The sequence below is a fragment of the Hipposideros armiger genome, unplaced genomic scaffold (genome assembly GCF_001890085.2).
Source record: "Hipposideros armiger isolate ML-2016 unplaced genomic scaffold, ASM189008v1 scaffold_347, whole genome shotgun sequence".
Lineage (NCBI taxonomy): Eukaryota > Metazoa > Chordata > Mammalia > Chiroptera > Hipposideridae > Hipposideros > Hipposideros armiger.
Window position 1 is genome coordinate 2,319,579 of NW_017731697.1, and position 11,442 is coordinate 2,331,020.

At 42.1% G+C, this 11,442-nt stretch overlaps 1 protein-coding gene across 1 annotated transcript in view; it reads right to left on the minus strand.

Moving 5' to 3' along the window:
* The window catches only part of ZFP62 (ZFP62 zinc finger protein), a 29,876-nt gene extending 23,856 nt beyond the window's left edge, over nucleotides 1-6,020 (minus strand). Inside the window, exons 1-2 of the mRNA XM_019661433.1 lie at nucleotides 5,943-6,020; nucleotides 4,635-4,641 (exon numbers count right to left, since the gene is read on the minus strand). The gene's annotated coding sequence lies outside the window, so the exon portion shown is untranslated. The remainder of the gene's footprint in view (nucleotides 1-4,634; nucleotides 4,642-5,942) is intronic.
* Nucleotides 6,021-11,442: the final 5,422 nt, after the last annotated feature.

The following is an 11,442-nucleotide window of genomic DNA, read 5'->3' on the forward strand; positions in this document are numbered from 1 at the left end:
ATTATTGATTATATTCCCCAAGTTGCCTTTCATATCCCCGTGGCAATATTGTAGTTACCAATTTGTGCTTTCTAATCCACTCCCCTTCTCCCTCATCCTCATGCCCCTCCCATCTAGTGAAAAGTTTTTTTTTCAAAACCTTTATATAACAAAAAACCCAGAAGCTATAACAGAGTAATCAATTCAAATACATAAAAACAAAATATTATGTAGCAAAACCACCATAACAAAAGTAAAAATTCAAATGACTAACTGGGAAAAATATTTGCATCTAATACCACAAAGGGTAAATTTTCCAGATACCCAAAAACCTCTTCTGAAAACCTGATAAGAAAGACCAACAACCCAATAGAAAAATGGGTCCACAGAAAAGTACACAAATGACATAATTTAAAAATGCAAACCCAAAATGCACAGAGATACCATTTTTCTCTCATCAGAATGGCAAAGATCTAATAACAGGTGATGGTGAAAACAGTCGGGAAAGACCCCCTTGTCCTGCGGGAGAGAATGCAGACTCCTGCCCTCATCCCCTACACCCCCTCTCCCAGAAACCAGGAAGCATTGGCAATGTGTCCTTTGCTGCAGCAATTCTGCTCTAGCAATTCACCACGCTGGTGTGATCATGCACTCATGAAATGGTGCGTAAAAAGGCTGTTCACTGCAGTATTGTTTTAAAGTAAAAGATTGGAGAAAACCCCAAAGTCCAAAGTAGGGAAATGATTAAATAAATTATTGTACATCCATATGAATTAGTTTGCTCGGGCTGCCATAACAAAGTTCCACAAACTGGGTGGTTTTAGCAACAAAATTATCATCACACAGTTCTGGAGGCTGGAAGTCCAAGATCAAGTTGGCAGCAGGGTTGGTTCCTTCTGGGGGCAGTGAGAGAGAATGTGTTCCATGCCTCTTGCCCAGCTTCTGGTGGCTTGCTCGTAATCTCTGGCATTACATAGCTTGTAGAGGCATTGTCCCCATCTCTGCCTTCATCTTTACACAGCATTCTCCCTGTGTGTGTGTCTAAGTCCAAATTCTCCCTTTTTATCAGGACATCAGTCATATTGCATTAGGGGCCCACCCCATTCCAAGTGTGACCTCATCTTAACTAATTGTCTAATTAGTTAGACAATGACCCTAACTAATTCAATGACCCTATTTCCAAATAAGGACACATTGTGAGGTAGTTAGTGTTTGGACTTCAACGCATGAATTTTGGGGGAGGGCACAATAAAACCCATAACACCATGCAAAGGACTAATAGCCATAAAAAAGAAAGAGGGAACTCTTTATGAAATGGTATGGGAAATCTCTAAGATGCAAAGAAATCATTGNGTTGACCCGATTCGGGGCTCAGTCTTTCTTAGGCTGAGTCCCTTGGTCTCGCTCTTAAATCTTACTTCTGTCTCTGTCTCTTTATTCAATCTGCGTCGCCCCTCTCGAGTCCCATTTGCCCTTGCCACGCAGGACGTGACACTCTAGTCCATCCATTCCCTTTGGCCTTGGTCCCTCCACCTCTACTCACCCTCAGCCTTCAGGAGAGAAAGATGTTCAAGTTCCTACAGACATAAAACCAAATCCCCTAAAATAAACACACAAAAATTGCTAGAGAAAAGGAAGCGCTATGAGGGGAGACTAGCCATACTAGATATTAAAGTATATCACAAAGCCTCTCTAACCCAAAGAATGTGGTACTGGTGTATAGACAGATAGAACAGAAAATCCAGAAATAGTTCTAATTACAAATAGAAATCAAATATGTGATAAACATGGTAAATCAAATTATTGGGGCAAAGATGGTCTCTTTAATGGTGTCAGAACAACTATAAAGCTGTTTGGAAAAAGATAAAATTAGATCCATTCTTTATGCCATAAACAGGAATAAACTCAAAATGGAGCAGAGCTCTAAATATAAAAGAGTGGCACTATACAAATACTAGAAGAAAACATTGGGTGAATGCCTCTAAAACCTGGGTATAGAGAAAGCTTTCTAACTATGATCCAGATGCAATAAAATATTGATAATTTTTGACTATATAAAAATAAATTGCATGTCAAAATACCATAAGCAAAATCAAGAAATAAGGGCTGGCCAAGTGGCTCAGTTGGTTAAGAGCTTGCCCAAGAGTGCAAGCTCTGAGCAACAGGGTCGCTGGTTTGATTCCCACATAGGCCAGTGATGCTGTGCCCCGAGCTGGTGAGAGCACGTGCTCCTAACAACAAGGCTGCCAGTTTGAATGGTGGCTATGCCCATCCACAACTAAAGACTGAACTTGGTATCTTGAGCTGAGCTGCCGCCAGGCATGGCTTAGGTGATAGAGCACGTGTGCTCTTAACAACTGGTTCAACTCCCGCATGGGATGGTGGCTATGCCCACCTGCAACTAAGACTGAACTTGGCACCTCGAGCTGAGCTGCTGCCTAGATGGCTCAGTGGATAGAGCTTGCGCTCTTAACAACGAGGCTGCTAGTTCGACTCCCGCATAGGATGGTGGCTATGGCCACCTGTAACTAATTGAACACAGCACTTTGAGCTGAGTGGCGCAACTGGACTTGGAGCTGAGCTTGCTGTGCCCTCCACACCTAAGATAGAAGGACAACANAAAGGTGATGGCCTGGTCTTGGCTGGACTAGGGAAAATTACAGGAAAGGCTCATGTCCATATTTGGACCTGCATGGTGGACACCAGGGCTTCTCAAACTCTGGATGGAGGTGATCTGTGGATACAAAGCACTCTAACTAAGCTGGAGAGGACAGCAGTGTAGACACATACAACCTGGACTGGCCCTGGAGAATACATGGAATGTCCCAAAGATCTAGAGAATATACTAGGAAGGGGCAATGTTTAGCCAGGATGGGCTAAAACTGGCTATAGTAACAAATAAATGCTTCATCCCAGTGGCTTAACACAAGAAGACTTATTTCTTGTTCATGTAAAGTTTAATTAATACTGGTCAGCCTCCATCTTGCACCCATAATATCTGGAATGTGTGGCCTTCAGGGTTGCCACTGTAGGAAATGAAAGGGCTGGAAAGTCCCGCGATGTTTTTAAGGAGTAGTCCTGGAGTGCCTTATTTCACTGACACCCACATCTCTTTGGCTGGAACCAAGACACACAGCTCCATTTTAACTGCCAAGGAGGTGGAAAATAGAGCAGCTTGTGGATATTCAGTGAACACTAACAGTCTTGCGACCACAAGGGAACCTCAAAAAGGTAAAAAGAGAGAGATCTATGGTCACACTGAACTCTGTGCCTTGGGCTGGCATCATCCAATGAGGCCAAGTTCGTTACATGGGCTTGTGACACCTGCATTCCGGTAACACAGGAATCTTTCTGTAACATTTAGAGGTCTGTTCCCCTCCAAGGTCTACACTTGTTTTCTTCTAATTTATTTTATATTTTGCTTTGTAAATCTTTGTATTAGTGATCTGTTACTGTATAACAAATTACCCCTCAAATTTGGTGGCTTCAAACAACACACATTTATTTTCTCATCGTTGCTTTGGGAAGGAATTTGAAAGCATCTTCACTGAGTGGTTCTGACTCAAGGTCTCTCATGAGATTGCAGTCAAGATGTTGGCTGGAGTTGCAGCCATTCGGAGGTGTGCCTGGGGTTCGAGGCTGTCTCACATGGCTGTTGGCAGGAGGCCTCAGCTCCACATCATGTGGGCCTCTCCACAGGCTTACGCGAGTGTCCTTGTGGTGTGGTAGCATGTGATCCAAGAAAGAGGGCAAGGCAGAACCACAGTGCTTTATGCCCTAGTCTCTGAAGTTATATTATGCTATTCATCCAGCGCACACTCAAGGAGAGGAGAATTAAGGTCCATCTCTTGAAAGGAGAAATATAAAAATTTGTGGACATATTTTAAAACCACAACAATCTAAGTAATATTTATTTTATAGTATGAATTTCCCTCCCCTGCAAAGAACTGATTGCTCTGTTACTCATTACTTACCTTCCCTCTTGATTTGTAATACTTTTTTGGTCATATAAATTATTATATAGAAAAGGGTCTGTTATGGGCCACCTGTTCAGTTGCATTGACCTGTAGGGGACTAAGTGCAATAATAACATGGTAGCATGGTTGGTGGGGAAATGGATAGGAAAGGTTCCCTAGAGAGCATATGGGCACCATCTTGAGGGCAGAAGCAACTAGGGTGATAGAGGTCCCACTTAAGATAAGGCAGTGATTATGCTGAGGGTGAGATAAACCAGGGTGTGTGTGTGTGTGCACATGTGCATGTGTATGCCCATGTGTGTGTGTGTGTGTGTGTGTGTGTGTGTGTGTGTGTGTTTTGAAGGAAGAATTCAGCATACAGGACTTGGTGATAAATCAGACTTGGGTTGGTTGGTGCAGACGGATGTGGCAGGTAGAACTACAGCTGGACCCATCTTCTGTTAGAAATCCCAACTTTCCAGGTCCTGGGACTTTGTTCTGCAGGTGTGAGGCACCATCTGCTGGAAGACCTGAATCATGAAAGCAGCAACATGTCACCTGCATCCTGGAGGGAAGGCCCCTGGCCCAGCCTGAGACAGGCCTAAGCGTGAAGCCCTCGGTCAGAATATGGGCTGCTAGGGGGAGGTAGGGGCACAGATAACATGTAGGATCACATCCTGGACATTTGCCAGAACCAGCAGGGGAGCAGAGGGTGGGAGGTCTCTGATTGGGGCAAGGAGGGGACCTGCTCTGGAGCTGAGCAATTAATTTGCCCCTGGAATTTGCAGAGTCACAGAGCCATCAAGGCTGGTTGTCAGCACCAGGACCTCCATCTTCCACCCTGAGTAGTTTCAATTCGGCTATACGTGGGGTCCCCGTGAGACAGAGAAACAGGAAGAAGAAGGCTACCATCTGGGAATTAAAGTATTAAACTTCAGGCATAATAAAGAGAATCAGCTTTGAGACCATAAGCCATGTAATTGTCTATACAAATGTGATTGAGTTTAGAAGCTCAAACCCCAAAGATGCCAATAATGCAATCGCAGAGCGGTAGGGCTGAAACAGGATTTGTTTGTGAACTGTGCCTGATCCTGTTGGATGTCTCCCCAGTAGCCATTCCAATCTCCTTTCTTCTTGGCCAGCAAAGTTCCTCAGATATAAGGGGCAGAAACATGCCCAGACCACTCAGGATTGCAGTAAGATGGCAAAACAAACTGATTTTTATGCTCCTTTTTCAAATACTAAATTTCCCAGCCCCCCTTGCAGCCAAAGGAGACAAGGGGACCAATTTGGGCCATTGAGATGTGCAAGGAAGTCTGCTGTGAGCTTAAAGAAAACATGTTTGGAGGTCCCAGAACACAGCCCCATGCCCCTGGGTGCAGGGACCTGGAGTACCAACAGCCTTCTTCAGTCTCTATCAGCATTCCTTAGAACTCTGCTCCCAGGGGGAGCCCATGACAATAGGAGTGTGGCCTTTATATATTACATCCTCCCTTTTGGATTTATGATGCCATTAGACTATTCATGGCCCTGAGGAGTTCTGCATTATTTCAATTTTATCTAACCTAATCTTTCCCGAATTTTGCCCATGGGAAACCCCGCCTTTTACATGGGGCATCTATTAATGCCTCTTTACCTCTATGGGCATCTTATCTAAAATCCCCACCGCCCTCCTCTGCCCAGCCCAGCTCTGCCACAATCCAGCCTCTGACCCTGGTTTAGTTTCTCTTTAGCACGTATCAACAACACCTAACATTATATTAGATATTCGTCTATTTTCTTCATCCCTGTCTTTAGTGAACAGCACTACTGTTGAACCAGTTGCTTGAACCCCAAACTTGGACTCTCTTTCTTTCATACCCTAAGTCCAATCCATCCTGGCAGCTCTACCTGCAGAATCCATCTAGTCCTATCATTTGGCACTTTCTGTACTTTTATTATTCATTTTGGAACCAGTGTCACCTCTCGCCTGGACCTCTGTGACAGCCTCTATCATGAATTCTTATNGCCGCGGGACCGCGGCCACCGGCGGGACAAAAGCGCGGACAGCCCTGCCGGAAGAACCCGCGCCGGCTCCGACACACTTCCGGGTCCTCTCTGGGAGTTGGAGGACTGACTCGATGGCATGCCTCCGCTGGCGCACGTGACCCGTGGTGAGCTGAGCGGGCTGGTTACTCCTTTACTATTTATCAAGGGCTCGCCGGGTTGCGCGCTTGGGTGCGGCAGTGGAACAACAGGCGAAGCTGCTAGTGTTCGTGGACTCACCACTGCGGCGTGGGGCAAGCAGTAAAGTAAACAAGTGTCTGGGTAGAATAAACACCTAACGACCTAGTACCTGAATACACAAGTCGTTAGGAAGTGAGGCCGCGGGGGCGCCACCCCCCTGTGGAGGAGGCGGAGCAGAGCGTGGGGGCTGGGGAGGCCTGTCTGCCTTGGAGAGACCGGTCGGGGGCGCCCCGCGTGCAAGCCTAGCCCACCGGGGAGCCCCACCAACCCTGAGGCGACGCCAGCGAGCCGGTGGCCCCCGGTGTTGGCTCCCAACCCTTGGCCTAAAATGACTTTGAAAAGCTATCGTTTCTTTAACAGTAATATCTAAATATTTTATTATATATTGTTAATAACAAAAAAACAAAATTGCTTATTCTTTCAAACACATCTAATGGAATCTAAGTCCACAAGGTTTAACTATTATCTGCTTTTTAAAATTGAGATGTAATTGACATAACATGATTCAATATTTGTGTATATTGTGAAATGATCACCACAATAAATCTAGTTAACATCCATCACCACGCAGACAATTTTTTTTGGTGATGAAAACTTTTAAGGTTTACTCTCTTAGCAACTTTCAAATATGCAATGTAGTATTAACTATAGTTACCATGCTGTACATTCCAGCCCCAGGACTCCTGGTAACCACCAACCACCAACCTGTTCTCTGTATCTGAGTTGTTTTTTTTTTTTAAGACTCTACCTATAAATGAGATCATATGGTATTTGTCATTCTCTGGCTTATTTCACTTAGCATAATGCCCTCAAGTTTCATCCATGGTGTCACAAATGGCAAGTTTTCCTTCTTTTATATGGCTGAGTAATATTCCATTATATACATACATACTGGGGTGCCAAAAAAATGTATACATATTTTAAGATATGGTACCACCTATGTAGCAGTAGTTCGCAGTAATCAGAAGTGTGTGGGTGCTAATGGTAACCACTTTGAGCACCACTTGTAATTGTAGAAGTCAAATGTGACTATATATTGAGTATTACCATTTTAATACAGTTTTTTCCTTTTTACAAATGTGTACACATTTTTTTGGCACCCTCTGTATATATGTNGTAAAACAATGTGATACACCACATCTAAAAAACCAAGGATAAAAATCATATGATCATCTGAAAAGAAGCAGATGCAGAAAAAAGTGTTTGACAAAATTCAACTTCCATTTATGATAAAAACTCTCAGTTAAGTGGATATAGAAGGAATTTACTTTAACATAATAAAAGCTATTATAATATAAGCCCACAGCAAACATTATACTCAATGGTGAAAAGCTGAAAGTTTTTTCCTCTAAAATTAGGAACAAGACAAGAATGCCAACTCTCACAACTATTATTCAATCTAGTATTGAAAGTCCCAGCCGCAGCAATCAGACAAGAAAAAGAAATAAAAGGCATACAAATTGGAAAGAAAGAAGTAAAATTGTCACTCTTTGCAGGTGGCATGATACTTATTATACATAGACAGCCCTAAGGTCTCTCAGTTATAGGCATCTATGCTTTTCATAGGTTTTTTTTCATCCTTTCTAATGATAAGATATAGGAGTTGTTTTTCTTTCTTAATCTACACATAGTATATAACTCTTATGTGGAACAATTGTGGAAATTTAACATTCTAAAAACACAGAAAAAGTCTTGAAACCTACAAGAGAAAAACAAGGACTTGAATGACTGAATTTTTTATTGGAAACCACAAATGCCAGAAAGGATTGTAAAATATCTTTAAAATACTGAGAGAAAAATCTTGTAAACCCTGAAATGTATATGAAGAAAAAGCATCTATCAGAAATGATATAAAATAAAGACATTCTCAGGGAAGGCAAACTAAGAACTTTTGTTTCCAGCACACCTGCTCTTAAAGAAATGTTAAAGGAAGTTCTTTATGCTGAAGGGAGCATCCGGAACTTAAGCAATGAAGATAGAGCAATGGAAAGAGTGAATATGTAAGTAAATATAATAGAATATTTATTAAGTTTTTAAAATATTCCTGACTGATAAGATAAAAAAATGTAATTCTGTAAGGTAGGGTTATCAATGTATACAGATATAATAAATATGTCAACTATAATATAAAGAATAGAGGGTAAAGACACCTATATGCTTGTAAGCCTTCTNAAACGCTCTACTTTATGTAAGAAAGGATGAAAAGAACACGTACATATTTGTGTTTGCTCATAAAAATATCCCTAAACATTTGCATCAGAAACCACTAACATTGGCTCTGTTGGAAGGTACCTGGGCTGCTACAGCACAGGATTGGGAAGGAGAAATTTCAGTGCATAGCCTTTTCATACTCCTTGTATTTTGAACCATGAGAATGTACTATTTGTTCCAAAATTAAACCTAGGCATAATAAAAGTTAAATTGAATCAGACTGCTAAACTGCTCCCTAGAAGGATCAATTAATGAGGCCCTAACCATACATAAAAAGCCTTTTCCACGCTCACCTCCCCAGGACTGGGTTTTAGCAGGTTTGATTTTTCTCTAAATTTGCAGGCAAAAAATCACATCTGGTTATTTAATTTGCTTACCCTACAGTGATCTCCAGGGACCACCTGGCCCTGTCCTTAGAGAAAATCTTCTTGACAACTTTTGTGGAGTTTTCGTCCATCACAGGAACAAGTCCTGTGTTAAAGAAATTCATGTTTTGAATTTGCCATAAATATTGCTATTCTTGTTCCTGCTTGCCCTTTAACATCAATGATTTTCACATCTGTTGAGTGGATCATAAAATTCATGTGTGGCAGGTGGCACTGTTGAGCTGCAAGAGAGACAGGGATGAACCTGGGAAAACCTGAGTTATCAGTGGCTTTTAATAACTCACGATTCCTGAAAAAAGATCTACGAGGATCAGCAGCCCTTCTCCCCTTCTTGTTCTGCGGCCCTGCAAGAGGGGCTATGTCCTTTGTCTGGAAGTCCTGTCTGCAACTTTCATCTGCTTTGGTAATCAACAATATTGAGTACTTTTAGGGTGCTTATTTTGTGCCAGGTTCTAAGTGCTTTACATATATTGATATATTGAATCTTACCAACAACTCTGTGATGAAAATATTTTATATACCTCCCCATTCTACAGATGGGGAAACAGAGAGGGTAAGCAAATCACTGAAGGACACACAGCTGAGCAGTTTTGAAGCTGGGATCTTTCACATCAAAACAGTGTTAACACCTGCTGCTGGTCTCCTCCTGAGATGACATTCTTCTCCCACTGTCACTCACAGACTGTGGGGTACCAAGACCAAGTTGGAGGCTGCTGGGGTGCGACACAGACCTCTGCCAACTTGGCAGGAGGAGGGAAATGCTTTTGAAAGAGAATTGGGCTTCCTGTTACACACATGGACTAATGGACAGTTATACACAACCTCAGGGAAGTTGAACATCAAAGGAGCCATCCTTTGCTTCCTTAATTTGAAGGATGAGCTCTTGGAAAATGACACCCACCCCAGGATATTTCTCTTGAATCAGTGTTGGCCTTTAGGTTTCTTCTGGGACTAGGTAACTGTGTACTCCTGGGCTGGTACTTATCTTCCCCGGGTCTCAGCTCCCTCATCTGGAAAATAGGTAATAATAGTACCTACTTCATAGGGTTGTTGTGAAAATTAAACTAGTATGTGTATGGCACTTAGAACAGGACATGCCATATAACAAACATTACGTCAGTATTAACTATTGTTGTTGCTGTGATCGCATACCTGTAGGCACTGGGTCCTGAGGGGAGTGGATCGTCCCCTCAACCCCCCAGGAAAGGGAAAGATATGGGGACAGGACCTGAGGACTTGGAAGTGCGACTTTACGCGGGGTTGAAAGTTGACACCCTCCTCTCCCTGGGTCTGGCTTTCTTGAAGCCCAGAGAATCACGCGGGGGAGGAGGCCGGAAGCTAGTAGGGGTGTCCCCTGTAGGGGCCCCAGGAGACGGCTCAGGGTCTGTGGGTGTCAAGTGTGGGTTATTCTCCCAATAGTGAAATCTTGTGAAAGGTGATGGCCTGGTCTTGGCTGGACTAGGGAAAATTACAGGAAAGGCTCATGTCCATATTTGGACCTGCATGGTGGACACCAGGGCTTCTCAAACTCTGGATGGAGGTGATCTGTGGATACAAAGCACTCTAACTAAGCTGGAGAGGACAGCAGTGTAGACACNTTATATCTGGGTGAGGAAAAAGAAAAGTAGAATATAAACACTGGAAAACATGGGGATCATTATCCTATTTATAGATAAAAATATTTTATTTTTGGAAATCCCAAGAGATTCAGCTACCAAAACAAACAAATGAACAACAAAACAAACCTATGGAGAATTCTGTAAGGGGTGTAGTTTCAAAATTACCACACAGAAAATTATAAGAAATAGTTTTCTTAGGTATACACTACAATTACAATAATAGAAAGAAAGATTATGTTTACAATAGAAACAGATGAGCAAAAGACCAAATACCCAGGAATTAAGAAGGCGGGTGAAAGACATATATGAAGAAAAGTTACAGTGGTCTTGGGGTCACAAAAGACAAATTAAATTTATTAGAAAAATTCTTGGACACACCATTCACCTAAATGGAAAGACTGAGCATTGGAACCATGTCATTTCTCTGTAAATTAATCTATAAATGTAATAATCCCAATGAAAACTAGCAACACACAATTGATTCTAAATTTCATGTGGAAAAATGAACAGGCTCTTGTTTGTTTCTAGATAGAAAATGCCTGAAAAAAAAATACTAGTGATGGGGGGCACTATTACAGCATATTAATAATTAAGCTGGTGTAATTCTGAGACATAAAGTCTGAAAATAATAGTCATGGGTATTTTGTATCTGATAAAGGTAGCTTTTCAGATCAGTGGGGAAAAGTAGTGTGGGTACAACTGGGAACCATTAGGAAAGTATAAGTTTGCATTCAAACCTTTGCCCTTAAACCAGAATAAACTCCAGATGTATGAAAGACTTAAATGTAAAACATGCCCACACTAACCATCATCGCTGCTGACCACCTCCACAAACATATTAGAAAAAAACACAGGAGATTTCTTTGATCATATTGGAGTGGGGAAGGTCTTTCTTGCTTGCTTTCTTTTTAATTAGTTTCAGGTGTATAAAACAATGTAATAGACATTTCACCTCTCACAAAGTGATAATCCCCCTCCCCCAATCTATTGCCCCTCTGACATCGTATATATCTATTACAATTCCATTGACTCTATTCCCTATGCTGTACTATCCACACCCATGAC